This window comes from Gallus gallus, chromosome 13 (assembly GCF_016699485.2).
Source record: "Gallus gallus isolate bGalGal1 chromosome 13, bGalGal1.mat.broiler.GRCg7b, whole genome shotgun sequence".
Classification (NCBI taxonomy): Eukaryota; Metazoa; Chordata; class Aves; order Galliformes; family Phasianidae; genus Gallus; species Gallus gallus.
The window spans coordinates 3,562,205-3,574,757 of record NC_052544.1 but is presented as its reverse complement, the minus strand read 5'-3'; the positions used below and the strand labels follow the sequence as shown (position 1 = coordinate 3,574,757).

Genomic DNA, 12,553 nt, shown 5'->3' with positions numbered 1-12,553 from the left:
TCAGCTCTTTAATAGACAGTCTGACAAAAAAAAAAATACACCCACAGCTTTTCTACTGCTTCATGTACAGTATTTAAAAACTGGAAGGAAGACACTTGAGGCGATCTGAACTCTCATACTTCCATGGGTCAATGAGTTGCCTGTTTATCATTTAGTATATGCCAGAAAAGTTAGCCAATGTATTATCTGCCCTTCAGATGACAGAGATGGAACGGGGGGCAACATATAATGTACTGCAACTATTAACTGCCCACATTTTTGCTACAGAAATGCAGGAAGCATCTAAAGCACTAGCTTACAAAAGGAAGACCAGGCCAACAACCCTTTCCTTTTTGCATTATCAGTAACACCAGAACTATATGAGATGTAGCTCTAGTACCTTCTCTCAGCACAATGTAGTTCACCCCTCTATACGTATTTAAGAGTATTGCACTAATCTAACTGCTTTTCACAGAATGTCTTGGATTTGAAGGGCCCCTAAAGATCATGTAGTTCTTACACCCCTGCCATGGGCTGGTTGCATCCCTCCAGATCAGGCTGCCCAGGGCCCCATCCAGCCTGGCCCTGAGCACCTTCAGGGATAGGGCATCCACAGCTTCTCTGGGCAGCATGTGCCACTGCCTCAGCACAGTGTGTAAAAGCTCAGTCCTGTTTTCCTTCCTTGCGAGTTTTCTGATGCCAGGCTGCCTTACACCAGGACACAGCAGGAGCATGCATTCTGAGGTGAGGTGGGGCAGAACAGAAGGATCAACAGGAAAGGAAAAGCTCTGGTTAAAATGAATAAAAAGCAAATTAGGTTGTACTATGATGAAACGTTAAATTAATAAAACTCAGTGCAATTCATTCTAGGCTACAAAAGAAAATGGCTGAAGCACTCCAAAGGCTGGAAAGTACACAATTCCTCCTTTTGAAGAGGGAAGGAAAAGAGGAATCTTTCATGTGTCATATAAGCTTAATTCCAAGAAGAATCCTTTGACCATGACTAGCAAACAGGTGTATTTCAAGTGCTAAGAAACTAAGTGAGAGTAACAGTCTGAGTCTGTCACGAATAAGACATAGCAAATCAGTGTGCCTGCCTTCGTTCTGACACGGCTGGGCTGCAGCTGGGCTGCGAGCAAGATGCACCACAGCACGTGGCCTTCAGGCAGAAATGCAGGCAGAAAGCTAAGGGCCTGAAACACCGTGCCAGTCTTCACCCACTGTTCTGCACAGAACAAAACACAGCAACCACACAAAATATCTCAGGAGTATCGACAGCAAAAACTGCAACGATCTACTATAGATTTCTAGCAAGACTGCGGTGTCTCAGTAACTGTAGTTCCCTAGGAAGGTCAGACCAAGAGCTGTTCGCAGTGACACAGGTGTGGGAGGTCCTGCCCGGGGAGCTGCAGGGTACCGAGGTACCGAGGCCGGCTGTGCAGCCGCAGCGCCCCGCGCTCAGTCCGGGCAGCGCCTCAGCGCCCTTCCCGCCAATGCCCGCCCGCGCGCTCTCTCCTCGCGCCCAGCTCCCCTCAGCCCCGCGCCGCCCCAGGTCAGAGCTCCTTGTGAAGCCCCTCGACCAGCACTGAGCGCAAGCGTTTTGCACAGAGTGCCTCAAATGTGTGTGGCTATGTAATGTGGAGGGACGTTTCCTGCTGCTGCCGTCCCACAGAGCCGGGCTCTGCAGCGCCTGTCCTCCCAAAGGTAAAAAACGGAGCTGGAGAGGCGGTTTTCTGCCTCCAGCAGGTCCCGTCAGCATCGCACCTGCACCGTGCGCTTCAGGTTGTGGACATGCACTGTTTTAACGTTAACATTCTGCCTACAGAATTAACGAAATGAACCATTGTTACTTTGCTATTATAGAGCAAGTGGTAGCAGGGGACTGAAGGGGGTTTGAATTGTGCTTTGCAGTGCAGCTGCTGAACTCTTCTTAAAAATGTGTCATGGTACTTTTTAGAGCTCCTGGTTTGGGTTTAGATTGAAGGTCTTTTGAAGGCTTCACAGGCTGCAGAGACAGCTGAGGAACCAGAGAGAACAGAACCTTCGCTGTGTTGTGGGGAAGCTCATTGCTCTCAGTTTGCACAAGGCAGGTGTTTTCATTTCAGAAACTCTTAAATGAAATGTTTCAAATGGTTTCTCAATGAAGTGCATTTTCTGAGCTCCGTGTTTAGTTAATTCACAAACCCTTTTCCTTCTCTGAAGTCTTGAAGCCAGACAAGCTTGTAGAATCCTTAAGAATGGAATCTTCTGTGGCAATTCAGTGAACAACTCAGATGTGGTTGTATTTATCAATCTGTACTTTCATTACAGTCTCCCTTCTACAGAGATGTGCATAAGATCTGTCTATTGTTCCAAACAACAGTGAACTTATCACTAGAATACCACAGGATATATCTGTTTAATCTCACTGTAATATAATGTACTGTTTCAGTGTAAACTGGAACACGCGTGTGTATTGGAAGTGACATGGAAATGCTTTATGCATGTCACATCATACCTACCTCTATACCCTGGTTCACAGGCCAGGTGTGTAGCATAGCTGCCCTAATGAGCGCAGGCAGAGCAAGCTCTGCATTTTCACAGCTGCTGTGAGGTATTTCTCATCAGTTACAGCTGATGGCTGACAAGCTCCCTTCCTCTAGGTGTAAAAGTAAGCATCATTAAATAACATTATGAAGAACTATTATGGAAATAATAAGGCACTGCTGACCAAAAGTGTGAGGGTATGAGGCAAAACTCAGTGGAAGAAAGGCACATGATCCTAAGGTAATTCTTTGAAACTTACTGCTTTACAGCTACATTTGGGCATGATGGAAGGCACAGTAGACTGTGAGAAAACAGCTGCTTTTGAAAGGGTCGTGCTGAAGCTCTAAGCTGTATGATTCCCCTGTATTCAGGGAAATGGACAGAAATCTTTCTTTTTAAAGTCAGAATGAGGTAAGTCTAAAATTTCTAAAGCAAAGGGACAGGATCCCAGATATATTTACAATATATGTGATAGAAATGCTTTGTTACACAGAGGTAATGCAGCAGCATTTTGGATGGTCAAAAGACTTTTTAGACTTCCTGCCACTCCTCAGGAACTAAGCAGGATTCTAGGAAAAAAAATTTGCGTGGCAATTTCCAGTTGTCTGTCTAGAAAGAAAAATAGAAAGTAACAAAAATAGAAAATATGTAAACTTCAGGATGATGGAGTGCTTGGGGGCTACTTCTGATTTAGTGGGTTTTTTTTTCCACTGTTCTTTCTAAATTTTTTCTTTCCTTGCCTCAAGTAAAGGTAAATTCCAGCAATTCATTCCCTCCCTTATGCCCTCTCCTTCTTTCTTCCCTTTTCCATCCCCTGTAATAAAGACAGGTAAAGCCATAGTTCAAAAGCAGAAAAAAAAAAACTCTTGAGAAGAAAATGTGAAAGCTGGGCTTTATAAATTATGGAAGAATATTGGTGAGACTCCAGTCTCAAGATTTTGGTGAAGTAATTATTGCACAAAGAATCCGAAGGCAAAAAGGAAGGATGAGGTATCAGCTGGAAAATAGAAAGCTTTAATAATTTTGTCTTTAAAAAGGGTTTCTGTGTGTAAGACATAAGATTTGCTGTGGAATTCTTCCAGAACAAGTATTTAGTTTTAATTAGCAGGGTGGTATCTTGGTTAATGGCATTCTTTGAATTCTTCAGTGGCTATGAAATACTGAGACCTTATTAAAGAAGAATGTAGAGAAAAAGGAGTCACGGGAGATGAATATACTTTTCCAATTTCCCAAATTGAATGTTCCAAGCATACATGTTCATGGTTTTCAACTTTAAAATGTATTGTTAATGGAAAGAACACAATGAATGCTTATGGAAATGCAGTGGCGCATTCAGGGGTGTAGCCCATCTCCTCAGGCTGCCCGTATGCTGTAACCAGCACTGCTCTGGGCAATGGGACAGCTGCGCAGCTCCATGCAGGCACTCTCTAGCTGACCTGAGAGTGTTTTTTACTGTATTACCTTAGCTAGAACTGCTTCACAGTATTTTGAGTTTATCAAATAAATAACTAGAAGATACTTCTGAACCAACATAATAATGCTGTACAAAGAGGGGCAACGCTGCTTCACCTCCAGTTTTCAACTAACTTGGCTAACTAACAATACTTGTATGAGTCCAGTCTTCTTTTAGAGAAAAGGAATAATATTTGGTGGGAAGCAGATCTGCTACTGTATTGTGTGAATATCTTCCATGGGTTTTATGCATGACATACATGTCTAATGTACAGTCAGCTACACTGACTCAGAGTGGTGGTCCAGCTGTCTCAGTATTCTGATGTGACAAGTGATAAGAGAATAACAGAAAGCCATCAGTCTCCTTCAAGATTCTCAGGTTGTCTACATTTAATATGCAAAATAGTAAAAAAAAAAACAAAACAAAAACCCAGCCTTCAATAAAACTGAAGTAACCACATACTTAGGTTACTCCCAATTCCTGGTAATGCAAATAACAATACAATTCAAAGCTACCATCTTCTGGAATTAACAGATGGATATGATTAAATGAATAAGAAAGCATCTCACGTTACCCCTAACTGTAATAAATTTAGTATTTGCATATGATTTCAACGAAGGTTGTCAAAGACATGCAAACTAGAAGTTGAGCAATCGAGTTTCTAAGCAGATAGGGATCTTGAAATGTAAAAGATGATGCAGACTTTGTCTTTGCTGAAATTTATGCTTGTTTCTGTTGACCTTTTTTCCCCTTGAGCTTTTTGTGATCCCATCAGAAAGCCTTTTCAGACAGTTCATGGAGAGCTTCGAGGACAGCATTCCCTCAGTCCTTGAAAATAGAAACAAAACTGTATCACTCATGAGATCTAGCTCTTATGTTATGTATACAGTCAAAATACACACAGTAAACTGAATAAATAGCTCTATAACAAACTAAGTGGTTACATATGGCACTGCAGTCTTACAAGGGGTCATGTCTACCTTTTTTTATTATTTCATTAGATAAATAATATGATCTATAGTTTATAACTACAGAGTGGCCCAAAAGAATTAAGTCACTGTGATTTCCAATGAGAAATAAGAGCCCAGTTGCTCAAAAACACATATTTCATAGTTACACTTTTCCCCTCTGGTGCTGTTTTTATTTTGTTTGTTGGGAATCTCTATAACGTATTCATTTTTGAATCTGGCAACTAACTTTTAATTTTAATTCTTGAATCCTTCTGTGACTTTCTGCTAAGGAAAGCAGCAAAAACAGAAAAAATAAAGAGGGAAATGCAGAGATAAGTTGAACTTGTGTGTCTGAAGGCTTGTGCCTGTCTCCCCATCTACACAGTAAGCCTGATAAGCAGTCTGCCCTCCTACTGCCCATCTTATCTCCTGTTTCCTTAAACATCTACGATTATAAAAGCAGTGAAGTTACAAAACTGAAGTGTAGCCCTTTTTGCATACAGTGTAAAATATTCTCTTACTGTTACATGAGTATCTCCTGTCCTAGAGCGCAAAAATGCCCAACATGTTCAATCTTTCAGCAGGTTACTCCCACACACCTGCTAGGAGAGCTTTCCTTTGCTGACACACTGCCTTTTCACTCATCTCTTCACATCTTCCTTTGTTTCTCAGGGGGATTTTTTTTTTTTTTTTTTTTTTTTTTTTTGTGTGTGTTGGACAAAGCCCCTGGTTTAGCAGATCTGCTTCCTGAAAGACTCCAACACAGTACTTCTACTTCCTTGAGCTGTCCATCTCTCAGGGAATGAGTGCAGAAGCTGTAAACCTCTATTTGCAGGGCGTTGTGCACGGGCTCTGGCTTCGTATCCAATGGTTCTTCAGCCTCTTTTCAGGAGCCTGTGCTCTGGCAATGCTGTGCTCTCACCAGAAAACTTCTGCAAAAGCATTAATTTTTAAGAGTTATTTTTAATGTAACTTGAGATAATATCCAGGGAATGTTGACCAAGCTGCTAAATTCTCCAGCTCAAGCATAGAATGCTACGAGGGGAAAGTCCAGAACAGGTATATATGTGTAGATGAAGTATGAACAGTGGATAGGAACCACTGTGACATTTGGTTCCCTAGATTTGATCCAAGGATACAGTTTTTCCTCCTGTAAATGGAGCATGCTTGTGTCACTCTGAGGAATTGTTTCATTACTGAGTTCTGCTAGGAACTCTCCAATGTCACGTCAGTAAAAATCTGAGAATGACCCTTGGCTTAGTAGGGTTAATGCTTTCCTGTATACCTTTGCCTTCTGTCTTTAAACATGATTCAACCTTCGATATTTTAACAGAAGTCTTCTTTTTACGAGAAAAGCATTAAAAATAATCTGTGGGTGTGGTGAGGTATCCAGGCAGAAAGCATGCAGTTTGTAAATCCAGATATGAAACGTAGTCTTGAGTTCCTTTTGATTTGAGGAGCTTTGGTAGTTTATAGATTCCATTTAAGGTTGCAGAAGCCAAACGGAACCCAAGTTTACGTAACAGCTGAACTGAGTTCCTGGGCTGCTTTGTGTTCTGTGAGTCAGGTCTGATCTGGAAGCTTGGCTTAATCTTGTCATCTAGTTGTCCTGTTGATTTTGAGAGCAAGAGTTACTTATCAACAAAATTAAAAATCCATTATATGTTGAGAAAGTAATTTCATGCTAACATTGTTTGCTATCTCCCACTTATCCAATAGCAGTTAAACTCCCTTTTTCTTCACTAGAATATGTACTTGAGCCGCTGAAAATCGCCCTCTTGCATGTAATTTTTTCTTTTGGACTAGTGCAATAGTAATGCTTTGGGATTCAATCCAATCTGTTGTCTGAAGATCTTTCTTCCCTAGGCTGTTAAGAATAATAGCTATCTGAATTTTTTACTGAAGCAGAGAGCTTAATAATTACGTGCTACTCCCAGTAGAATCAGTAGAACTTTTCCTAAGGACCTCACTGATTGCAGAACTGGCCACAGTAACTCGTTCAGCGTATCCCTGAAATTCAGCAGCAGTGATCGGAACTGAAGTCTTCATTCTGATAAAACAGAATTTTCCTCCAGTCACTTTCACAGCACCTAGGTGGCGTGAGATGTAGTTCACAGCAAGCTATTTGTTCAAACTGCTTGGAGTTAAGTGTTGGATCTTTCAAAGTAAAGCCATCTTTCTACATTTTGCAAAGCGATTCCTGATTACTTTTATAGTCTAATGTGGTCTAGCTTTACAGCTGTGTGTGCTGTATGTTGTTTTTTGCTTTTCTTTTAAAGGAGGTCAAGCTGTAGAATCTCCCCTATTATAAGAGAAACTGTGGTCTTATCTTTCAGAAGAGCATCCTTTGTTAATGTTTGATATTTGTATAGTCCAGGTCAGCATTTAAAACATTTAGGAGTGTTACTTTTTGAATTAGTGGATATCAGTTTTCATACGTTTTGTGATACCTTTGAGAGAATGATCCTCAGCAGAGCAATTGCACTTAGAAGAGTGATCTCCCTGTGTTCAGTGGGATGTCCAGCACAAGAAAGATGAGTGCTATTGTTTCTGCAAGTATTTTTTGCAAACAAAAAGCTTATTAACAATACACATATTTTATTGATACATATTTTGTTTTCTGTATGTTTTTCATGTCAAGTGAGAATGCATAGAATACAAGGCACAATTTATAGTATCCACATTGATACTAATGTGACGTTATATTCTATGTTACCATGCATGACATTAGAATAAAACATCTGCTTGTCAGCTTCATGCAAGGATTTTGGAGAGGAGGAGTCAGAGTTGAATTATGGGAATTTGGTTTCTTGTTTTAGAGGTGTTCCTTATTGCTTTATTATTGTCAAAGTGACAGTGCTGTTTATGTAGCTTGTATGCCATTGCACCTGAAAGTGTGCTACTGATGAAGGCAAATATGATTGATGTAGACAGTAAATACAGTCTGGTACAGGGCTTTTATTACAGCGTTATAAAATCTGTGAATACAGTGCATTGTGCTTTTCTCAGAGAGAAGAGCAGAAACGTGGAAAAAATTGGAAATGTCTGTAATTTGATAGTAAAAGACAAATTAATAGTAAGAAGAAGACAAAATTTATCTAAAGGGGTAAATGGGTAGGGATGGACTCTCCAAAGACACTGAGTGGTGTTCGAAGCACACCTGCCTTGTGAAGAAACCTTTACTTTTTTCTTGCATTGGTATCAAGGCTCCATTAGACCTTTGTCAACAAGATAGAAGGCAGCTTTGCAAGCCAGCAGGCTGCTGGATTCTTCAGCTTTCACCTTTGTGTAAAACTGTGATGTGGTTCCTGACATTTTGCTGGGGGATAATGACTCCAGGGGCAACCATTCTGAAAAACCTGTGTCTGGAAGGAACCATGTGTGCTTGTAGTCTCAGCTTTGAGAAGGGTTTGTTACCAAGGGCATCACTCTTGACAAATTCCAGAAAGTATTCTATGGCTGGAAGACCTGGAGTATGAGCACAGAAAGAGGCATCGGCAAGCTAAGACAGTGACCTGTTTACTTGTCTCATCAGTGAAGTTCTTGGTGAGCTCCCTGAAGGAAAGGAAGAAGTGCAGAGAAAGAAAGCTTTCATTATTCAGAGCTCAGTAATTCAGACAAGATTTTCACATTTTCTTGTATAAGTGTAAGGGGTGCGGTACTAAGAAATTCTAGATCAGGACGTTTTTGGGAAGCCAGAAGGGCTCCCCAGCTTTCTAGTCGCTTTTTTCCTGCAAGTCACTTCATGCCTCTGTTAGAACCGGGCATTCTCTTCACCACCTGCTTGCTCAGTGTCTCTCAAGAGAGCCCTCTGTTCTGCCACATTGCTTAAAAAAAATAGAAATAACAATAGTCAGGTCAGACTTTGGGCACTGAAGTATAAGGCCAGGTTGTTTTCACTTCTGTGTGCATATTCTTAGGAATTATATTTCAGAATGAATGAATCTATTTGTCTTTTTCAACTTTTTAGATGCTTCTTACCGATTGAACTTCCCAGTTTCCTCTAAAACGTTGTTAATTAAGATGAAATAGTTTTTATAGATACTTGTGCATTCGGCATGTGTTTTTAGTGTATGTGCAGTATTGCTGTGGTAAAGTTGAAATGAGGAACAGGCATGCAGCACTGCAATCTTATTTGCTGTGAAGTGATTTAACAAATGTTTGAACAGCTGTTGCTTAGTAGACTCTGTTAGTACAGGCAGAGTAATTGGGAGAGCTGGTGTTTTGGTTGTTTACATTAGAAAAGGATTAATCAAATAATTCCTCACTTGGTAAGGGGCTCTGTGTAAATGTAATAAAGAGTTAATGTAATTTATGATGAAGTCTAACAAATCTAGCATTGCATCTGTGGTGGTTTTTATTAAAGGTATTTGCTTCTGATGATCCAGGACAGTTGATAGGATATTGGTTAATCCAGCAGTCAAGACAGTAAAATTGCCTCAAAGCAGACTCAGGACAGTTGCTGGTTTTTATACTACTTACTAAAATTCTGTTGGCTCTACCAATGCATTATCCCTATGCCATTATTCTGGATGGACCAAAACCATGGCTGCCATAATGATCAATTATTTCTAGCTGAAAAATAAAATTTTATAAAAATCTGATTTTAAAATAATGTCACAGGGAATGAACATGCAGTTTATATACACTAATTAATGCAATTAATCCATCCTTATTCCTTTGGTATGTTCTCTCGTATTGCTATTCTTACCAGGAAAGGCAAGCGTGGAAGAGTCAGGAAATGAATTTCCTTCTTATGGGCCTCATGGAAGGGGCTGCTGAGGTCTGATGACAGAGAGCTGCTGAGTTTATGCCTCAACCTCTGACCAGTTCTTCAGGATTTTTATACACAAGAAAATAGGTAGTGGAGCATGAAAAGGACTTTCTTATATTAAAGAAAAAGCCATAGTGAGGTATGCTTATTGCCACGTTGGTCATATAGGAAAGCAATCCTTTTCAGGAGAGTAAAAAGTGACTAAGATGCCTTTATTGCACGGAATGCTATGTAACAATAAAACATGCAATAAAATTTATATTGCTTGTACAATAACTAAGGCACAATATTTAAATAAAATAGCACCACTTTTACGAGTGCACACTGTGATATGAGTTATTATCCAAAAGGAAGGATTTAACTGGATTTTATTTCTTCGTAAGAGTAAAAGCTATCAGACTGTGTATTGATGGTTGTGAGGGCATTACAAGTAGCTGGTTACTTGTAAGTGAGATGAAGCTATGGCTGTGGGTGGAGAAGCATTGTGTTGCAGCTCCCGTAGTAGTATGCTTTGTCTTCAGAGTTAATCTGCTGTGCTGGGCATGCCATCAGAAATTCACACAGTGAATTCTGTTTACCTCAGTGGGTGACAAAGTATCTAGGAAGAGATACTGTCAAGGGATCCCTGTGCAATACTTAAGGCATAGTCACTTGACATGAAGACAAGGCAGCGGTGGTATCAAGGTGGGCTTGAATGCAGTCAGAGAGAAAGCTTGTCCTGCAAATATCTTGTTGGTATCTACCCGACTAGTTTAGAAACATCTGTGTGTGTTCTTCAGTTGTTCTTTTTTACAGTGTAAATTCCATGTTGGAAACATAGTGAGACTTGTTCTTTCACTTCATGGCTCTGCTCACTGGCATTTTCAATCTGTGTTAAAGATTTCTGTAATTTTCTCCTAATGTCCCCATTGGAATCTTTTCTGTTTCACCTTTTCTCTTGATGACTGCATTTAACATTATAAATTTTTTTCATTACGACTTGGTCTTTCTAATGAACCACAAAACTGGTCGCCTTGACAGCTGGTAATATTCAGGTAAGTGATGATGTGTTCATCTTGAACTTGAGTGGTAGCAATTCCAGAAATTCTTTCACTGGTAGTTACAAGCTCTCCTGCATATAATGAATCTGCCTTCTGGAAGAAATGAGAAGAAATGGACTGGAAAAAAAGCAGTTGTCTTAATTATGTTAATTTAGGCTTTAAGTAATAGGAGATTTATGATTTTGCACTATTTTTAATATTTTGGTAAACTGTAGGCATTAAAGAAAATGAGACATCTCAGAGATAGATATTCAATCCAGCATTTCATGTAGGAAATGGTAAAAGAACCTTCCAGGGAAAACAGCTACATGAAGAAATCAGACACTGAGAGAAACAGGCTCTTACATTTACCTCCCTCACCAGTGTACCAGGGAAAGAAGGATCTTATCTGTAGGTGAAGCAGTTTGGCCTATTTATTTCAATTAGCTGAGGATTTGACCTACTAGTCCACTGGAAAGTATATCTTCCACTGATTCCACCTTTTGAACTAGCTTCCTGTGATGTGGTGAGTGGCTGAATCTTACTGTGCTCAATCTCCTTGGAAGGATTAGGGCAAACTCAAAGCTATTTCCTTTAGAATGAAACTATGGGCAGACCTTTCTTTGCAGTAAAATGTCAAGTCTTAATGGATTCAGAAAGAAGATCATCATAGTCTTGTGTGACTGTATATTCAGATGTGTGTAAATACCCTGGAAAATACTGTTTTGATTCATGGAGTGGAGTAATGGTATTTGCTCATCTAGTTTTGTGTGCTTTCCAAGGCAAAAATATCATCACAATGCATTCCTGCACAAAACGTAATGAATGTTTGACTGTGTGATCTCTGAACTCTTGGGATACGTGACTATTAAAAATAATAGATTCTATCCAGAAATCTTTATTTCCTCAGTGAAAACACAGTCTAATTAGCTAACTATGAAATAGACTTAAATATAGGTAATAATGCCCTAGAAACGTGTAGCCATAATCCCCTAAAAAACAAACAAAAAAGCAGTTGTTTGTGTATGCAGTGACTACCATACAGTGAGAACTATGCTATGGTTGCGGAGCACTCACTGAAAACTTTGTTATTTGCAGGCAAAAGAAACCCCTCTTTCTCTCTTTCTCTCTTTCTTTCTCTCTTTCTTTCTCTCTTTCTTTCTCTCTTTCTTTCTCTCTTTCTTTCTCTCTTTCTTTCTCTCTTTCTTTCTCTCTTTCTTTCTCTCTTTCTTTCTCTCTTTCTTTCTCTCTTTCTTTCTCTCTTTCTTTCTTTCTTTCTTTCTCTCTTTCTCTCTTTCTCTCTTTCTCTCTTTCTCTCTTTCTCTCTTTCTCTCTTTCTCTCTTTCTCTCTTTCTCTCTTTCTCTCTTTCTCTCTTTCTCTCTTTCTCTCTTTCTCTCTTTCTCTCTTTCTCTCTTTCTCTCTCTCTCTCTCTCTTTCTCTCTCTCTTTCTCTCTTTCTCTCTTTCTCTCTTTCTCTCTTTCTCTCTTTCTCTCTTTCTCTCTTTCTCTCTTTCTCTCTTTCTCTCTTTCTCTCTTTCTCTCTTTCTCTCTTTCTCTCTTTCTCTCTTTCTCTCTTTCTCTCTTTCTCTCTTTCTCTCTTTCTCTCTTTCTCTCTTTCTCTCTTTCTCTCTTTCTCTCTTTCTCTCTTTCTCTCTTTCTCTCTTTCTCTCTTTCTCTCTTTCTCTCTTTCTCTCTTTCTCTCTTTCTGCCTGCCTGCCTTCCTGCCTGCCTGCCTTCCTGCCTGCCTGCCTGCCTGCCTGCCTGCCTGCCTTCCTGCCTTCCTGCCTTCCTGCCTGCCTGCCTGCCTGCCTGCCTGCCTGCCTTCCTGCCTTCCTGCCTTCCTGCCTTCCTG

The 12,553-nt window shown here is 40.1% G+C and overlaps 1 long non-coding RNA gene across 1 annotated transcript; it reads right to left on the bottom strand.

The window, feature by feature from the left end:
* Nucleotides 1–4,322: 4,322 nt before the first annotated feature.
* Nucleotides 4,323–11,837, bottom strand: LOC121106729. Its single transcript, XR_005839583.1, has 2 exons — nucleotides 5,508–11,837; nucleotides 4,323–4,786 (listed from the first exon to the last, which is right to left on the bottom strand). It is a non-coding gene; the product is annotated as an uncharacterized LOC121106729 (long non-coding RNA).
* Between the last annotated feature and the right edge of the window lie 716 nt (nucleotides 11,838–12,553).